Genomic DNA, 20333 nt, shown 5'->3' on the forward strand with positions numbered 1-20333 from the left:
CAACACTGGATTATCTATCAATCGGTGGAATGACTCCGCCGGAGTGGATAGGAAACCTGTCCTCGCTTCGAAGTTTGCAGACTGACGGTTGTGATAAATTGACATGTTTGCCATCAGGGTTGCAATTCCTTACAAACCTCCAAATTCTAAAAATCTGGAATTGGCAAAGTCTAACGGCTCTGCCGGAGTGGATAGGAAACCTCTCCTCACTTCGATATTTGGAAATTTACGAATGTCCTCAATTGGAGTGTTTGCCATCAGGGTTGCAACTCCTAACAAATCTCCAAAGTCTAACAATCATACGATGCCCCCAATTAGAGATGCGATGCGAGAAGGAGAAAGGCGAGGATTGGCACTACATATCACGCATCCCAGATATCCAGATTTACTAGACTGTCCCCATTTAAGATTGTAAGCACCACTTCTCACTCAAAACTTATTTTTGCTTTATAATTTGCGGATTTTTACTGGAAATCTCTTTCCTAATAATATGATTGGGAATTTTATAAAATACTACATCATTAAGACTCTATTTACATCTTAGTACCTTTCTAAAATTATCTTCGCATTAAACTACCTCACTAAACAATTTGTCAAAGGGGTGCCTTATGTCATGTTTTTCATTAAATGACAAAAATGTTCATCCTTAATGATTTATTTCAATTACTTAAATGTAAATACCATGTTTATGAGGTGTTTATTGTTGAAAGCTGTTGGTAGCAAGGGCTATTGGTCAGTGCTCTATAGATATATTTGCCATATCTTTTTATGGCATGATTCAAAAATTAAGTCACGTCCAAATCTCAGGTGGACCAAGGAAATAGTGGTCTTTAAGCACCCACAATTAAAAACTTCTTAGAGGCCCCAAAAGCTTTGGATCAAGCTTATGTTTATTATTGGGAAATGCTTTTTAAGAGGAGAAATTATAATATTGCTCACCTTTGCTTTTCTTTACAACAAAGTGGAGAATCAAAAGTTGCGGGGTCCACGTGGTATGTGTCTCACATCCAACACTCCAACATCTGCACACTAATATTATTATTATACTAAGTAAAAATATGAAAAATCCAACCATAAGGTGGGCTAATCCATAAAAAAATAATGTACACCATTCAAAATTCTCAATTTAAGTGTAGCCCATCAGCTAATATGATTGACCTGATATTTTGGTCATGTTATCACTATGGTGTGGTGCATATGTTGGATGGTTTGGATGTTATACATATACTACGTGGGCCCTACAAGTATCAAGTTTCACTACTTACTAAAGAAAAAATGAGAGTATTTTTGTGATTTCATCCCTCAAAAAGCATCACCTCATAATTTTTAATCGTAGAGGCTTTATTTGGTAAAATATAGATTCCTCAAGAATTTTGCAGTAAAACTCCCAAAAAAATAGAGGTCACTTCAGTCATTTCAACTGATCAAAAGGCAATCTTACGTGCTTTCCTTTAGTCAAGACACTGTCTACTAAAAATGCTTTACTTACTCTCAGTAAATGTATTATCATTTTAATTAATTGTACTTCTTCAGGAGTGCGATGGAGCCACACATGGGCATCAAACACCGGAGACAAGTCAGGAGCTCATGATAATCATTATCTAAGGCTAATGCTACCTTGAATGCTTGCATGGTTGAAGTTACACTGTAAATGATCAGTTCAAGTCTAAGGTAATTAACTTTAAGATTATTCATTTAAAATATTGTTGGAACTAAATTAAGTCACTAAGCCCTAGCTCTGATAAAAATAAAATTTTAAATGTGAAAAATCATGCAGTTTATAGTATTTTTGTTACATTTTTGATCTGAAAATATTTTAGGCCTGTTTGAATTGATGGAGTCCAAAGAGTAGAATTGACAGGAAAATTCGACGTCTAAGGAAAATAATGGATGAGGAAGTCCATGGAAAAGAATCCTAAAAAGGTTGCCTATGTTACTTTCCATGATTTTACGGGCCCATTTGGATACCACCAAATAAGTTACTTTTTCTACTTACAACAGTAGTTAATTAACTTATTGCAGATAAGTTTGGTTTATGATTAGTTATAAGTAACTTTTTTACTTAAAATCACTTAATCGCTTCATTTAGTTTTTTTAGCTTTTCTACTTTTCATAGTTACTGAAGAGATACGTCAGGAGAGACGAAAGAGAGGAGAAGCTGATAAGTATGTTGTTAACCAAACATACTTATCTGCTTAAGTAACTTATGATCCAAATGCCCACTAAGGGAAATGTGGAATGATCACTAATGAAAAAGTGATATTTACCTCTCAAAAAGTGTGGAAATGTGGATAATCAAGGTCTTTGGAAGAAAAGGAAAATGCTCTTTTTTAAGGAAAACTGTAGAAAAGAAAATAGTTTCCCACATGTTACTTTATTGACGCTACAGATGGAAAACATCACATCAGCACTTTTGCACACTTATTTTTCGCATTCCACCAATCCAAACAGGCAGGCCAATCATCCTTTTATGGACTATCTCAAATTTTTGGTAGATGCAATGTAGGGTTCCTGGATTGCCTTTTATGGTTAACTGTATGTGTTTGGCAAACCAATCATTTAAACACCATCATTTCATTGTGGAATGGGAGTGGGACTCGAGAAAATGAGATGAAAGGGCCTAGCAGCAAACATGCCATTGTGGAACACTTGTGGGAGACTGAGCAAGACATCTGGTGGTTAAACCAAAAATCATGCCAGTCTGCTTATTACGTAGGTGACAAGCATATGTTGAATGTGAATCAATAGTTATTTTCTTTGCAAAGTTTCCAATTTTTTATTACAAAAGTGGCACAACTGGTGTGTGGAGGACACTGAGTTTTGGAAGTTCATATTTGCAATGGAACGTTATGTTTAGATAATTTTAGGTTTCCTAACAGGGCTCTCTCCCCTTCTGATCCACCATGTGATGATTCAAATTGTTCATCCATAAGTTCCAACTGAAGATGGTCCATACATAGAAAGTCTTACTTATCTAAAAGCAACTTGAAACAATGGTCTACATGTTATGCGAACTTGAAGATATCAGATCAGTTAGATTTATCTCATGGGGGCGGACATATATTATGGGACCTTCTAGATGTATGGTTTGGATCATCACATCATGGGGTGAATGGGCAAGCCGATTGGGCAAGCCTTGATAGCAAATCTCATTTAGTGCTAGACTTTCATTGGATTAATAATCAAATTTTCTACCCTTTTTTCTTTATTTTTAACCGGATCTTTTTGCTGATGTGTTTCTTAGTCATGTTTGAATGCTTGTTGCGTTCTCTGATACACACACACACACACACACACACACACACACACACACACACACAAACTTCGGTTTTGATCATCGCATCCTATTGAATACTGTGGGTAAGATGATTGAGAATTGATCACCTACCAGCAATAACGGGACTAGTTCTTGTTCTATAACATATTTATGGCCAAAATGCCATTTGTGTAGGAAATTAGTACTATGAAAAACTATAGGCCTCCCTTCTCAAAAATCAGGCTGATCAGATCACTAGGTGTGCATTCCAATGCCTGGTAATCTTCATGGTGATGCCTACCATTTTCATAGTACTGGTGTCAATTATACACAGCTGGAATGTACTATGTCGACAAGATTCAACACCATAAGTTGTGGTAACTTGCTTGTGGGTAATCAGTTCTGACGATGATTTCTTAAATTGTTATATGATGGTTCCTTAATACTGACAGATTTATTTATTTTGGTAGGGCCTTTCAGGATTAGAGATATGTTTAAGGATGAAAGTGGTTATTGAAGGAGGGAATTCTTGGCTATTACAAATGATGTCAAGATTTTCTTGGCCTTTGGAAAGTGCATTCTTTCCTCGAAGCCAAGCTCTATTTTGAATGAGTTAAGGTTGTGATCTTGCTTCTTGGAAATTTCGTGTGTATATTCCCAGTAGTTGGTTTAATTATATTGTTGACTCTCTTGCAAAGGGGTCCATAGATATCTTTTATTAGTGACTCTTATCCATTGCCTTGATTTATTTTCTTATCTTCTCTTTGTATTGGGGATTCCTATCCAATGTCTTGATGGATTTTGTTTCTTTCCTGCTTTTCTATTGTTTAATAGGATTTCATTCATATTTAAAAATTGAAATAGATAGACAAAAATGAATTTTTTTGATTCATTGGAATTTTTTTAAATGATTATTTTATTGGTTTTTGTGATTAAAAAAAATAATTCTAGCATTGAATCATGTGATATATACATAACCATTTTCACGGCTTAAACTGAATGTTAAAAACTAATTTTTAAATAATCAAAACACACCATGGCATTTAAAACAAGTAAATTATTGAATTGATTTTGCTATCATGAGGTTCAATAACCCACTTGTGTTTATAATTGTGCTTGTGGACATGCCATTGCACTTGCAAATATGGCACGTGTACAAGATCAAGCTCTCCATGAGATGGCCCACACGTCTTGAATCATCTAATGTGGGCCATGGTATACAAAACAGGGGACGGAATGACAGATAGAGGTTAATTTAAAATCATTTAGACCTGCTTTGATGTTTTTGGTTTTCGTGATTGAAAAAAAAAAATTTATTATGTAGTGTTGAATCATGTTATATAGTTAGCCATTTTTCATGCCCTTAGCTAAACTGAGTGAAAGCCTGGATTTTTGGACCAAAAGGGGAAGGGGAAGGAGAGGAAGCCCTAGACCTGCATGAGATAAAGGAGGATTTATTCAATCACATAGTTTGGTCTCCTAGACTATGGTTCCCTTGTGGCAATCTATTTGATTGTAAGCTCAGATCTCACATGCATTTGTCATATTGGAACATACAATGGCATCTACATGAGCAGGGGACTACATGCGTGTGGAATAGCAAACCTCTGTCTACAATATATTCTGTCTTGTATTTTTGTGACGAAGGCAACATGCTTGTGGGGCCCTATGGATCCACAAGCAAGCACACATGCTAACATGGTACATATGTAATATTCAAGCTTTCCAGGAAGTGGGGGATGCTATTTTATCTTCTGGCCAAATAATCAATCTGGTCCACTCGGGTGGACCACAATGTAAAGCAAACAGAGGGCTAAAACATCCTGATGTCATCTGTTGTATTTATTTTAGAATACAAATTGAGTAGCTATTCAAGTCTGTGATATTAACTGTTATGCTTGTTACAATTAATCAAATGGTTTTTATGTGCTATACTTATGCTCAAGGAATTGATCTGCCATTGTATTTTACTGTTTGGTTGGGTATCGCTCCATTTACTTTCTTTTTTCATACTCAAAATTTTACAATGCCAAACAGCTGGGACAAGAATACTACAGTTCGATGGGCCGTGGCCAAATAACAGGTTTCAAGAACTCAGGGGATTCCACAAAAAGGATTTTCATTTGGATGGCAAAATGGATGTCTTGTTCAAAATATAGTTTAAAATCCCAAAAACTTGACTCGACTCGATGATCAATCAGTTCAGGTTGACACGAGGACTTGGACCCAACTTGACTCAATACTTAATAATTATAAAATAAAAAATCAAGATTAATTGGTAGTAAAAAAGCATTTACATATAGTATATAAGTAACATAAAATAGGAAAACAAACAGTAAGATACTGAATAGGATGAGAGTTAAGGGAGGGCAAGTGACTGATTCTCACCAGCCCTTCTACACACACACACACACACATATATATTAATAAACCCTTTAACAAAGTAAGTGACTCTGTTTCAGTCACCATGAGTCGTGTTGAATCAGCTGAGTCAGCGGATTGACTCGATGGGTTTCTCTGAGTTGGAATCAAGCCACTTCTAGAACTGAGTTCCTGTTGACCCAGTTCAATATCTTGCCAAGTCAATAGGCCCAGTTTTTATTCAAGTTAGTGAGTTTTAGAACTTTGCTTCCAAATGTAGATGCTATTTGTCACTTGGGTTTGTTTTGTGAGAAAAATGGTCATACTCTAGTATGTGTGTGATGGTTCTTTTGCATGTATGACTCAAAATCAAACCATCCAAACTGTATGCCCTACTTTAGATGTGTGATAAACCATAAGCTATATGGAACTGATGTCTGATTTCCTAAGTGGCTGGTTGGTGGATATCTAATGCACAATTAAAATGGAAAAAAAAAAAAAAAACTAGTCATTTTGGCATGTGGGCCTTGATCAACATCAAATACATACATGGTTTTTGTTGTTTGTTAACAGAGGTTTCATGCTTGGTTGACATCTTTATACTTTCTTCTTCACAACTTGTTACATTTTTTAGCCATAGTGTTGCATGAATTATGAATTATCATTTAACATATCTACTATAATACTTTGAATTCATGAGAGGAGGGCTAGTCGTTAGCATTATCTGACTTTGGTTATGATGTTACATGTCTAATGAATATTTCCAACATGATAACACGATCTTACCCTTTGTCGAGCCCTCTGCCCCATTCATCTAATTTTCTTTCATCCCAACTGATATATTCTTATTTCTTTTGCAAGATAGCTTGAATTTTGTTAAAGAAAGAACCAAGCTATAAACTGGGCATGCAGCTTATGGGAGGGGAAAGGAGTGGATGATCAGGAGGGACCCCTGAACTAGTGTTGATCTACATGACAGTCCATAAATGTGAGTGAGCTGCATCATTCTTCCATGAAGCTTTCCTCTACTCCCACTCATAACAGTAAAGGCAAAATGAACAATGCGAAAGGTTTCAGTCTGCTCCTAAAATTCCTTTTTCTTTCACAAGTAAGATATTTTCATAGATATGTCGACACTATTTTGTTGTATTTTTTGATGGAGCCTAACTTTTTTCTTAAATAAGGTTAAATGTCTTATTATTTCATTTTTTTTCTTGTTTATGCAGTTAACTTCTTGGTCAGTTATCATTTGCAAAATATCAAAAGTTGATAATACAAGGAATTCTAAGTGGACTTGCTCATGTGTGGTGGATGTAGGTTGGTCGTAGCTCGCCTGCCAACTTACGGTATATGTTATAGACCTGGGCATTCATCTGGTAGGGAACACTATCATCAAGACCTAACACAAACATTATGCTGGTCGACTCATCGGATAAGACGTGCATGTACATTGAATATGGACCATTGGTCATTTTTTCCAATGGTCCATTTTTTTCTCATACAAGTGTGGCCCACCTATTGAGTAGACTAGTATGAGGGCTTGAGCATTAGCAAAGTGTGCCTTCACCTGTCATGCTCTGCTTCTTGTGCACCTAAAGCAGTCTTCGTGTAATTGTATTCATTGTATGGGCAGTTTATGAAACATAATACAGATACATGTTTGCTGGGTGTTTCTATATCAAGCAGAGCAAGCCTTACATCAGAAAATGAGAAAGGAAACATGCACGGAACTCAGCAGAGAACATTTTTCCTGTAAACTAAAAATAACAAGAAGTTGATCACTCCTATGTTATATTTATGCCAAAGAAAAAAAAAGGACAAGGTTCCCCTGTTTTGAATGCAAGAGCACACTAGCACCCTTGGTACAATCATGCTTCTCCTTGTCTTTTCTAATTCACGTTTAAGATGTCTATGACAAAAATTGGCTTTCTTTTCACGTATTTTTCTTTATTACGAGGTTACTTAGTTTCCCAAAATGTGTTTTGGTTTAATTTGACTGATGAATTATGGGGCATTGTATATGCAGCTGATAATAGGCAAAAACTATGACATGATGTTTGTGAGCTACATCAGGCATCCAGCTCTCTGTTCTAATATTAAAGGAATGGGCCAAAAGAGGGAAGCAATGATTGACTGTGGACAGCCAGCATCCCCACGATGGAGAATGACCATATAAAGATCTTTCTTCATTGAAGAAAACTCTCTTGAGTTGCATTGGGTAATGATTGCATTCTCTCTTCATCTTTTTCTCCTCTTCTCATATTCCATGCTTGGTTGCAATTGGAGCACTAATGCCAGGAACTTCCCTTTGAGTTGCATTTTGTAATGACATATGTAAGTTCTCTCATATGTATCTAATATTTAACTAACTCACCAAGTTGTTCCAGTGTTGATATATCATCATGCAGGAACCGGACACATAGAATTCCTAAGATAAGAAGCAACAATAGCTGGTGAATGCCAACACTAAGGATAGAAGCATCTATGAACAAGTAAGAAAGCTTATTTCTACATAAAAAGTTGAATCTAATTAATGCTTCTTACATTGGTATGACAATGTTGGGGTGTAGAGCTGCACCCAAAACCATTTGTTTATTAGACCTCACCATGAAAGGATCCTTCAAGATCTTGACTAGTTATAGGGCAACTTTTCTTCTTCTTTTTTCATATAGAAGTTTTAGTGTCTACCAATCATCTATCTATCCATACTTCATTAGTTTTCATGGTTTCCTTTCATATTGATTATTTTCAAAATCTATATGTTTTTATATTCTAGAAACCTGCGTTATTTGACACCCATGTCTGACACATGTTCATGTTCTATTTTCTTCTTACTTCTGGCAGCATTTATATACATTTTGTATAGGTCATAGTTTAGCTACTAGAATACGTGTTCCTGTTTCTCATGTATTTGGTGTATGGAACCAAGAGAGAATATTTGTTTTAAAAACATACTCTTATTGACACCGGTTATTAAATGCCACAGCCAAGAAGTTTCTTTACTTTTTGGTAAAATGTTTATTGATGAAATATCATGCTCTCCTCCACACACACACACACACACACTATATGCATGCCGACATCGCGATAACGGTGGATGTCTATCAGCTTGTGTTTTTATTAGGATATCTATTCTTGGTTCAAAATTGACCTTATATGAGGTATTTCTAATAAAACAATTCTCATATGTCATAATACATCTGTACAAACATGTGGGAGTGGTGGGTTTTCCAGGACCTTGTTTCTACTTATTTCCTTGTCAAAAACAAAAAACAAAAAAAAAAAAAAAAAACACTTTTCTCCATGTCCAAAATAGGTATACATATCTGTTTAAAATGTTTAAATCTTGGATTGTTTAAAATGTGTTATATTTGTTTTAATGGAATGCTTTACTCCTTTTACTCTTTTAGGCTTGTCTTCTTTCAGCGATTTGAGTAGTCCTTAAAAGATATTCAGGGATTAACTACCCCAGAAAGTGCAAAAAGGTAACATGTTTATCTTATTTGCAACAAACAACATAATCGCTTATCATTTATTTGTCCAATGAAATGCATTCATGAATATAGAAATCTTTTCACTTACTTGCAACAGGAATGACGAAATTCTGAAAATAAGATCAAGATTGTGCTTTGTTGACCATCAGGAGTATACATGTGTTGGTGTGTTTTATATAGTCCGGTTGCTTCTTATATTCTCTCATGATTCCTTGCCTAATGTCGTGGTTGTGTGGATCTCTTAATTGGCAATTCTGCAAAAATCATTCAGAAGGCAGGATCACAAGATTAATGTAAGACTTGAAACACATGTTGGTGATCCAAGCCCTTGAACACACTGGTGTCATGATGAATGTGTCTTCACCTACTATCAGTTTTGTCCATTCATCAAGTGAGCCACACTTCTATCGAGAAAATGGATGCTTAAAAGATCGATAAGATGATAACCAATGGTACATGAGTGGACCACTAATTCACCATATTAGTGGACTGATCAAACTATATTTGTCCTGTAGCAATGCATCCACAAGGACTAACTTCTTCAAATGTAAAATTTCAATCCACTTGCTAATATTTTCAATCCAATGTTTACTTTGTTTATGTAATATCTACACAATAGCCAAAGAACTGGGGTGTTTTGATAGGAATGTATCTACCGATGTATTGTAAACAAAACATTCTCTAGAAGCTCAGTTAACAGTTATAGCATTATTGATATGTGCAGGATTTGCAAAATCAGTTACAGCTTTTGCAAGAAATGGTCACAGATGAGAAGTATAGATTGAGAAGGAGTTTTGTATATAGCTATAGTTTCTTGTACTTTCAAGTTGTTGCATTGTATGTGTTTATATTTCATGCATACAAGCAAACACTTGTAGCCTACATTTTTGTGTGAGCATGAAGTGTTTTTTACCGACCATCCCTTATCGACTTTGCATGAGAACAGTATAATGGAACTTTGCAGAGTATTACATTTTTATTTATTTATTTTGGCAGCGGTTGAACCGTCTCAGGAAATGTCAATAGTGCAGCACAATTCAGAGTAATGGAAGAATCTCTGATGAAATCTCTTTATTCACATCGAGAACACTAGGTAATTCTGCTTTCTTTGTTTTCAAGATCTGTATGCTAAAGCTCGCACTGGGACAAAGGCTAAAAAGATTATGATGATAATATATTTGCGAGCCTTTGCATCTCCTTGTATTAGATTCTCTATATTCAAAATGGAGAACACTATTTATACAAAGCTATGCATCATTCCTTCCCATCAAGGCTATAGGATCTATTGGTTTTCATTTTATAGTACCTCAAATGGTAATATTAGTAGAAATAGTTCTGAAATGTTTAGCAACATCTACAGAGACATCACTGTTGGCAGTTAACTAATCATGGCAATATATGGGAGCTAGTGAAGAACTCAACTTTTCGATGGCTCAATGGTACATGCATGGTTTTCTTAATTTACATGAATAATGACTACTTCATTCATGGTTTGGGGTAAAATATTTAATCTAAAGTTACTGTTATGTTGCAGAGATGCCGCATACTTGAAGTTTCAGATACAGGTCAAATCTTGATCTCCAATCTTCCCATCGATAACCTGGCTACAATTTTGCACCTTCCAAAAAATACCATTCTATGAACGGATTGGACCAAACTTTCATCCAATACAACTGCATGGATTAGAGAAGCCAGACCTGGTACCTTTCATCCCTTCCATGTTCAAGTATTTGAGGGAAAGGGGGATGCAAGAGAAAAGGTTGTCTACTTTGCAATTGAGGCTCTGTGGCTTAGTCCATTCATGGATGTGGCCCACAAGACTGCATGGACAAATGCTGCTCGCCCCTACCATCCTGGGTGATTGTACAGAAGATGGAGAATCTGTGCTACCTGATTTCAGTTGCATAGTCAGATTATGAAGACCAGCATCTACACACACCAACTTTTTGTGGGTGATTGTACAAAAAACATGTGGATAGGAGAATCCTAACTGCCCAATTTTCTCTGTTAAATGGGATATTTATACAGTTTGTACAAAAATGGCTGATTTTTGTCATCACCCATTTGCTTGAAGGCTCTTACTAAGACGGATAGGATCATCCAATTGATGTGATATTTATACTGTTCCCTGTGGCCATGGGCTTATAAGATTGACATACCAGATGATCCACCCATGAGCCATGCAGGCCCAATCAAGCAGTAGACCCTCTGACATAATGGGAGGCTCCAAATATAAAATGAAGTAATAGGCCTCTCAAATTCTATGTCAACAGCGGGCAATCCCATGTTCAAAAGTGATTCCTCAGATCGAGCATGGATGTTCTTCATTGCTTGCAAGTTTATCAGCTCTTATGCTTCACGAGTAGGTTTCAGGAAGCAAAGGTCACTTTACTAGCTGTTTGTAATTCTATCCTTGTGTTGAGTTTAGAAGGGTAAAGTATAAATGGATGTTTAAGTAGAGGAAGAAAGAGAGATTGTATTTATTTTAGAATGCATGTAAAAAATATATGTAGTCTGACTGTTATGGTTGTTACAAGTAATCATATGAGTTTCATGAGCTATGTTTATGTTAAGTAATTGACTGGCCATTGTATTTACTTTTATTTATTTATTTATTGTGGATCTCTCTGTTTAACGTTTTTTTTTCATACTTGTACTTTGAAATTTGCCGATGCCAAATAGCTCCAACAAGAATAACAAGTTTAGTGGGCTGATGCCAGATTACAGGTCTCAAGAATTTAGCTGATCCCAGGTTAAGTCTCAATACCAATTTTGGTGGGCCCATTCCCCCCACATCAGACTTATATATTACAAGTAACTTTTTCCCAGATTAATCACACCCATTGATCATTTTATTTATTTTTTATATTTATGAAACCCTTTCCCAGATTAATCACACCCAAACAGAACATTGTTCCATTTACAGGCATATGTTATTAAGGAGAATAATAATGCTATACAATAGAAGATAAAATCCAGATCTTAGCATTACGAATCAGCCCAGTCAATGCCGAGATTTCTGCCTTCTGTTACTGCCAAAGGGGATTTAAATTCATACGGTTTTTTATTGTAATTATCTTTTTGTAACAGCTGTATATTTGATTTTGTATTCCTTCCTAATATAGGACTCTTAAGTTCTGTATATATATCACTCTGATTCAATCAATAAAAATGTAAGATTATTTCCATTAATTGGCAGTGTGCATTTATCTTATATGGTATCAGAGCACCTACCTCTAATGAGATCAAGATCCGAAATTCAAACCATGTCTTCCGCAACAGACGCTCCTTCTTCCTCCGCCACTGAAAATCCCTTGGTTGTCTTCAACATTACTACCCAGATTAATGAGAAGCTTACTCCCTCCACTTTTCCTCAATGGCGTGCTCAATTTGAAGCACTGTTAATTGGGTATGACCTAATGGCCTACGTTACTGGGGATTTACAGTGCCCTCCCCCTGACGATACACCCACTGCTGCCTCCCAAAAACACCATTGGGTTAGGCAAGACAAGCTTATCTTGAGTGCTATTCTTGCATCCACCTCCCCCACTATCACTCCACTCATCGCAACCGCCAAAACATCTCAGGCAGCCTGGAAAAAATTAAGCACCATGTATGCTAGTCGCTCACGGACCAGGGCCATGCAATTGAAGGAAGAGCTCACCTTAATTCAATGAGGCACTCGCTCTGTCCCAGACTATCTCCATGTTGTCAAAGCATTAGCTGATGAAATAACACTCATTGATCATCCCATCTCTGATGATGATCTCACTCTCTATGTCCTCAATGGACTTGGACCCGATTTCAGAGAGATTGCCGCTCCTATTCGGGCTAGGGAGAAATCCCTGATGTTTGAAGAACTTCATGATCTCCTTATCGGTCATGACAATTATCTTTGTCACATGGAGGCCACTCAACAGCAACTTATTGCAGCTGCTAATTTCACGGCGAATAAACCAGGAAATGGAGGCCAGCAGCAGAGGTATTTTTCCAAGAACAATGGTTTTCGAAACCCTAATTCAAACCGATCGGGCAACAATCAGTCCAAGGAGCATAAATCGACCAACCGGACCTCGGGCCGAAACAACTCAGCCCAAAAACGATTTCAGCCCAAATGTCAATACTGTGATCAATTGGGTCACACGGCAAAAGGATGTCCCCAGCTGCAGCCCACCGACTTTAGTGCAAACTATGCTGTGACTTCAAATCCTCAGAACTCCAAGTGGCTTCTTGATTCTGCCGCTTCACACAATATCACTGGTGATCTTGGAAATCTGTCCATTCATTCTGAATACGATGGCACAGATGAAGTAATACGTGGTGATGGTACAGGTTTGTCTGTCTCACATGTTGGTTCATTAACCCTAAATTCGCCTCAAAAAACGTTCTACCTTCGTGATACACTTTGTGTTCCTAATATTCACAAGAATTTAATTTCTGTGCATCACTTCACAAAACAAAATAACGTCCTTGTTGAATTTCACCCATTTTATTTTCTTGTGAAGGAACAGAAAACGGGGGCGATACTACTAAGAGGAGCATGTGAAAATGGCGTCTACATGTTTCCAACTTCACTGGCGACATCAAATTCCACCATGGTTGCTAATGTGCATGAACGAACTTCAATAGATGGATGGCACAAGCGTCTTGGTCATCCATCCATGAAAATTGTTCAAAGAATTGTTAATTTATTTTCTCTTCCGCTTTCCACCAAAAATTTCCCATCTTCATGTACTTCTTGCAATATCAATAAAGCACATCAACAACCATTTGGCTTAATTAGTCTCAAAAGTTTTACTCCTCTTGAAATCATTTATACGGATGTTTGGGGTCCGGCTCATGCTACCGGTCTTGATGGTTCCCGGTACTATCTCATTTTTGTTGACCACTTTACCAAATATATGTGGTTTTATCCCATGTCATCAAAGTCGGGTGTCTTGTCTATTTTTCCACAATTCAAAATTTTAGTTGAAACTCGGTTTCAATCAAAAATACGAAGTTTCTACTCGGATAATGGTGGTGAGTTTTTAAGTCTAAAAAAATACTTGTCCATTCATGGAATAAGTCATTATACCACCGCTCCATATACTCCTCAACAAAATGGAGTCTCTGAACGTCATCATAGAGATATTGTGGAAACCGGACTCACCTTACTACAAGATGCCTCTCTTCCTCTCACATATTGGCCTCATGCGTTTCAAATCGCCACATATCTCATAAATCGTCATCCCACTCCTCTTTTGGAAAATAAATCACCATTTGAAGTGTTGTTTGGTCAAAGGCCAAACTATCTTAAATTAAGAAAGTTTGGGTGTCTTTGTTATCCTCTCACAAGGCCATATAATACTCACAAAATGCAGCCCAAGTCCGTACCTTGCATTTTTCTTGGATATTCTCAAACACAAAATGCTTACAAGTGCATGGATCCTCTTACAAACAGGCTCTACACGTCACGGCATGTCCTGTTTGATGAACATCAAGGCCCATTCAAAACTCCCGGCCCATTGACTGATGCTAATCCATCCATTGGATCTCCAATAGTCTATCTTCCCCCGTCGAACTCGGTTTCCCCAGGTTCCAGAAATGCCACTTCTGTTCAACCGAATCCATGCACCTCATCTCTTGAAATCCAGCCGCCAGTGACGTCGGAACCGGTTGACGCTGTTGGAGCATCACCTCCAGGTAATATCTCTTCCATTCCTGTTCTAGATCCCACACGCACATCTGATGCTCTTGGTTTTGGAGATTTAAATCCAATGACTCAATCTATTGATTCCAATTTAAATTCCATTCCTTCGCATACATCTCCGTTAATTGCATCTTCCATACCCTCGACCTCCGTTTCAATGCCGACTATAATATCTGAAAAACCCCCATCTCGGCCTCATTCCATGACCACACGGTCAATGAACAATATCTTTAAACCCAAGCAGATTCATGCTGTCACTAAACATCCCCTTCCATCATCCATTGAACCAACATGTGTTAGTCAAGCTGTCGCTTACCCACAATGGCGTGAGGCTATGTCCAGTGAGTTAACAGCTCTCATGCGACATGGAACCTAGGATTTAGTTCCTGCTCCTGCGCATTGCAACCTAGTCGGATGTAAATGGGTTTTTAGGGTCAAAAGAAAAGCTGATGGCTCAGTGGAGCGATTCAAAGCCAGACTTGTTGCTAAGGGGTACAATCAACGTCCTGGCCTTGACTATAAAGAAACATTCAGTCCGGTTGTTAAGCCGGCAACTATTCGAGTTGTTCTATCCATTGCTATTATGAATGGCTGGATGCTGCGACAAATGGACATCAACAATGCCTTTTTACATGGGTCATTGACAGAAACAGTTTACATGGTGCAACCACCGGGGTTCAAAGCTCCTTCAAAAGCTGATTATGTTTGTAGATTAAAAAAAGCAATCTATGGGCTTAAACAAGCTCCCCGTGGATGGTACTCAGCCTTAAAAAGGGCTCTTGTTAAGCTTGGATTTCAGAATTCTAGAGCCGATTCTTCTTTATTCATCTATAGACATGACTCTGTTACTTGTTACTTTCTTGTCTATGTTGATGATCTTGTAATTACGGGCAGTGACAAAAAATTTGTGGGGTCCATTATTGACAAATTGGGTGCTAAGTTTTCATTGAAGGATATGGGTAACCTTCATTTTTTCCTAGGGGTCGAATGCATTACAACTTGTGCAGGCTTGTTTCTATCACAACACAAGTACATTCGGGATTTACTACAAACCACAAACATGTTTGGAGCAAAGGATGTATCCACCCCTCTCTCAACCAGCACTCCCCTCCATCTTCTAGATGGTACTGCAGCTGTGGACAACACTGAATTTCGAAGAGTAATAGGCAGTCTTCAATACTTGTCTTTAACTCGTCCGGATATCTCTTATGCAGTTAATAAACTCTCCCAGTTTATGCATAAACCGACTATCACTCATTGGACAGCTACTAAGAGGCTCCTCAGATATTTGAAGCAGACAATATTTCATGGGATTCAACTAAAACCAGCAACTGCTCCATGCTTAACAACTTATAGTGATGCTGACTGGGCAGGCAACAAAGATGATCGAACTTCAACTTCAGCATATATCACTTTTCTTGGATCCAATCCAATTTCATGGAGTTCTAAAAAACAAAAAGTTGTTGCACGTTCCTCAACGGAAGCAGAATATCGTGCCCTTGCAAATGCCGCTTCTGAAACCATGTGGCTGTTAGCTCTCTTCTATGACATTGGTTTTCCACTCAAGGAAACGCCTATGCTTCTTTGTGATAATCTTGGTGCCACACACTTGAGTTACAATCCAGTACAACATTCAAGGATGAAACACATTCAGATAGACTTACACTTTGTGCGTGATTTGGTTCAAAAAGGCACACTTAAAGTCTGTCATGTTCACATTGAGGACCAGCTTGCAGATCTCTTGACAAAACCACTTTCCAGGCAGCGCACAGAATATCTAAGGATCAAGATTGGTCTTGCCGATGGCAGCCAAATCTTGCGGGGGCGTATTAAGGAGAATAATAATGCTACACAACAGAAGATAAAATCCAGATCTTAGCATTACGAATCAGCCCAGTCAATGCCGAGATTTCTGCCTTCTGTTACTGCCAAAGGGGATTTAAATTCATACGGTTATTTATTGTAATTATCTTTTTGTAACAGCTGTATATTTGATTTTGTATTCCTTCCTAATATAGGACTCTTAAGTTCTGTATATATATCACTCCGATTCAATCAATAAAAATGTAGGATTATTTCCATTAATTGGCAGTGTGCATTTATCTTATATATGTTTGTAGAACCTGGGGCCTTTTTTGTAGACGATTAAAAATTAGTTCGTTTCATTTTAATTATCAGTAATTATGCATTAGATTTTAGAGATCTTGTTCTCTGATACATAATTGCTTCATGTTAATAGCAACTATGCATTAGATATCAATATCTCTGATACATAATTACTATTAACAGAAATGAGATAACTCATTTTTAGGTGTCAAACAAACACGGCCATACGATTTACACGATGCATCTTTATGAAAGGTAGTAACTTACAAGCCCCCTACTTTGGTACACAACATGCATGTGGTGATCAAGTCCATCCATCTATTTTGCGCACCGATCAGCAAAAGCGTGTAGCAATCTAGGGCTGATGTTGGAAATTTCAGGAGTTAAGTGGTGCCATCCAGCTAGCTAGCAAGATGTTTTCATCTCCCAACTTTGACGGGCCCCACAGGGTTAATCGCTGTTTGGATCACTTTTTAAATTGTTGCAAGTTTCTTTCGACTGATGTTTATGCACCAAGTAATTAGACATTACTAACCATATGATTGATTGTCCATTTTTCTCATACAAATGTGGGCTGCCCATTGAGTAGACCAATATGATTTTTGGGCTTGAGCATTAGCATAGTGTGCCTTTACCTGTCATGCACTGCTCCTGTGTATCTCAAGCAGCGTTCATCTAATTGTATTCATTGTATGGGCTGTTTTTGAAAAATAATACAAATAAATGTTTGCTAGGTGTTTCTATATCAAGCAAGGCGAGCCTTAGATCAGGAAGCGAGAAGGCAAACATGCGTGGAACTCAGTAGAGAACATTTACCTATTAAACCAAAAAGTACAAAGAAGTTGTTCACTCATTTGTTATATTTATGCCCAAAAAAACAGAGGCAAGGTTCCCCTGTTTACAGTGCAAGAAGCACATTAGCTCCCCTGGTACTTCCCAGGTTCTCCTTGTCTTTTCTACAATGTGTTTAAACATTAGATTTCATCTTACCTCTCACATTCCATCAAACTGCCATAGCTTTGCTTAATTCACATTAAGACATCTACAACAAAAATCAGCATTCTTTTCTTGTATTTTTCTTCATTATGAGGATACTTCGTTTCCCAGAATGTGTTTTGGTTGGATTTGAGTGACGAAGCAAATGAGGCATTGTCTACTACATTGCAGCTAATGGTAAACAAAAACTATGCCATGATGTTGGTGAGCTACAGCAGGCATCCATCTCTCACTTCTCATATTAAAGGAACGGGCCAAAAGGAGAGAAGCGATGACTAACTGATGATAGCAAGCATTCCCACAATGGAGAATGACCATAGAAAGATCTTTCCACATTGAGGAAAGATCTCTCGACTTGCATTAGGTAACCTTAACAATTACATTCTCTCTTCATCTTGTTCTCCTATTCCCATATTCTGTGCTTGGTTGTAATGGAGCATTAATGCCAGGAACTTTACGTCCCTTCTAATTGCATTTTTTAATAACATCTGTAAGTTCTCACATATGTATCTAATATTGAACTGACTCTCCAAGTTCTTTCAACTGTTGATACATCGTCATGCAGGAAGTGGACACTTAGAATGCCTAAGATGAGAAGCAACAATAGTTGGTGAATGACAACACTCAAAGAATCAAAGCATCTATGAACAAGTAAGAAAGCTTTTTTCCTACAAAAAAAAAAAGAAGTTGAATCTAATTGAAGTCAGTAATATCGAAGATCATTAATGCTTCTTACATTTGTATGACAATGTTGCCCACACGCAATGTGAGCAGTAACCAAAATAAAATGCTTGTTATATATGTTTGACAGGCCTATTGGATATCCTTGGCGACCATCTATCTTATGGACATGTCTTTGTGGATCTACCTCACCTATGTGCTTTGGGAAGTTGAGAACATAGTCTGTGATCCATAGATACTTTCAGAGAGCTAACATATCCATATCAAGTTGAAAGACACACCAATGCTACAAACCTTACCACATAAGTGGCAATAAATGCGAGTGGCGAGCTGCTGCTAGTTCACAAGATTCTTCTGTCGGTTATAAATGGAGGGTTAGAAAGCACTGATTGTTTTTCAGGCACCTGACTTGTCAATGACATTGAATTTGTAATCTTTCTTTTCCATGGAGTTGATGTTTACAAATGTTAAATTAAGCCAAATGCGAATGTCGACCATGGGTAATTTGTACGTGGATCGGATGATGTTTATCTTTCCATATACTTATTTTCTTTTCTTCCAAATCTATAGGTATGGACATACCAATTTGACTAGGACGAAAGTAATAGTTAAATTTGTGAATGTGGCTCCATGGGAACTTGTACAAACAGCATAGCTGAACTATGGCACAATAATAACTTGGATTAGGTAGCTGAGATATGGCTCTGCAAGATGGTATGCTGATGGCAGTTAAGATAGGCTTGGTGCGTAATGTCCTAGTTTTATTCAAACTTTATGATAAGTGTGGGTATGGGATGTCAGGAGGTGAAACTCATACCCACAGCAAACTGCATTGATGCAGCGACTGTCGTGAGGCTATTTCTTCAGTGCATCATCTTTCCAACCAGACCACAGTGGGCAATGGAGATATGAAACAGTGAGTAATGGAGATATGGGGTTCACATCTCTCCTTTTTGTACAGAGGAAACAGTCCATTGCACGATACTTGATAGGGCTCCTAGTTGTAAGACTAGGATAGTCCAATCAACCAACCTACATTATGCGTTCCGTCCAACACACTATTCATAGGAACTAATGCAGGGGCATTTTCACACCGGGCTTGAGTGGGGTGGCCTGTGGGATGCAGGGGCACACTCAGGGTGAGTGGCCCATGTGAGGTAGGTGGCTCGTTTGAAGCGGAACCTATGTGAAGTGGGGCCCATGAGTGGGGTTCGGCCGAGGTCCTAGCCCATGGGATGTGGGGCCTGGGCTATGAGATAAATGGATTGATTCGCCATGCTCTATCAGTTCAAGTTTTTAGTGCAAGTGGTTAAATGTCTTGCATCAGGAACCATTGAAAATCACACCCAACAACATTTAAAAATGACAATGATACAGCAATTCTAACCAAATGACCAATAGTAAATAAAATGGACAGTCAAGATTGTTTATAAATAAATGCCTCCAGTCAACAATTTCAACCATCCATTTGGTGGGGCCATCATAGTTATTTATTGATGCAGGACAATTAACTACTTGCTCTAAAAGCTCGAATTAATACACATGCCCTGCCCCTTATGACATGCCTACTCTGTTGGGGCGCCCCTACATGGCTTCTTGTTGTGCGCCCCTACCTAGACTCCTATTATGCGCTACCCTTGCGGAAGACCTGCTGAGTGCTGGAAGCTGCTGCGCATTGGAAGCTATTACGCGCTGGAAGCTGCTGTGTGTTGGAAGTTGTTGTGCGCTGCAAGCTAAGCTGTTGTGCGCT

General features: G+C 37.8%; 1 long non-coding RNA gene across 1 annotated transcript; it reads left to right on the forward strand.

The window, feature by feature from the left end:
* Positions 1-38: 38 nt before the first annotated feature.
* LOC131227438 (uncharacterized) lies at positions 39-9562 on the forward strand. Its single transcript, XR_009162273.1, has 9 exons — positions 39-411; positions 1534-1671; positions 3737-3874; positions 6479-6687; positions 6844-6993; positions 7644-7835; positions 8005-8109; positions 9028-9102; positions 9209-9562. It is a non-coding gene; the product is annotated as an uncharacterized LOC131227438 (long non-coding RNA).
* The last annotated feature ends 10771 nt before the right edge of the window (positions 9563-20333 follow it).

This window comes from Magnolia sinica, chromosome 15 (assembly GCF_029962835.1).
Source record: "Magnolia sinica isolate HGM2019 chromosome 15, MsV1, whole genome shotgun sequence".
NCBI lineage: Eukaryota > Viridiplantae > Streptophyta > Magnoliopsida > Magnoliales > Magnoliaceae > Magnolia > Magnolia sinica.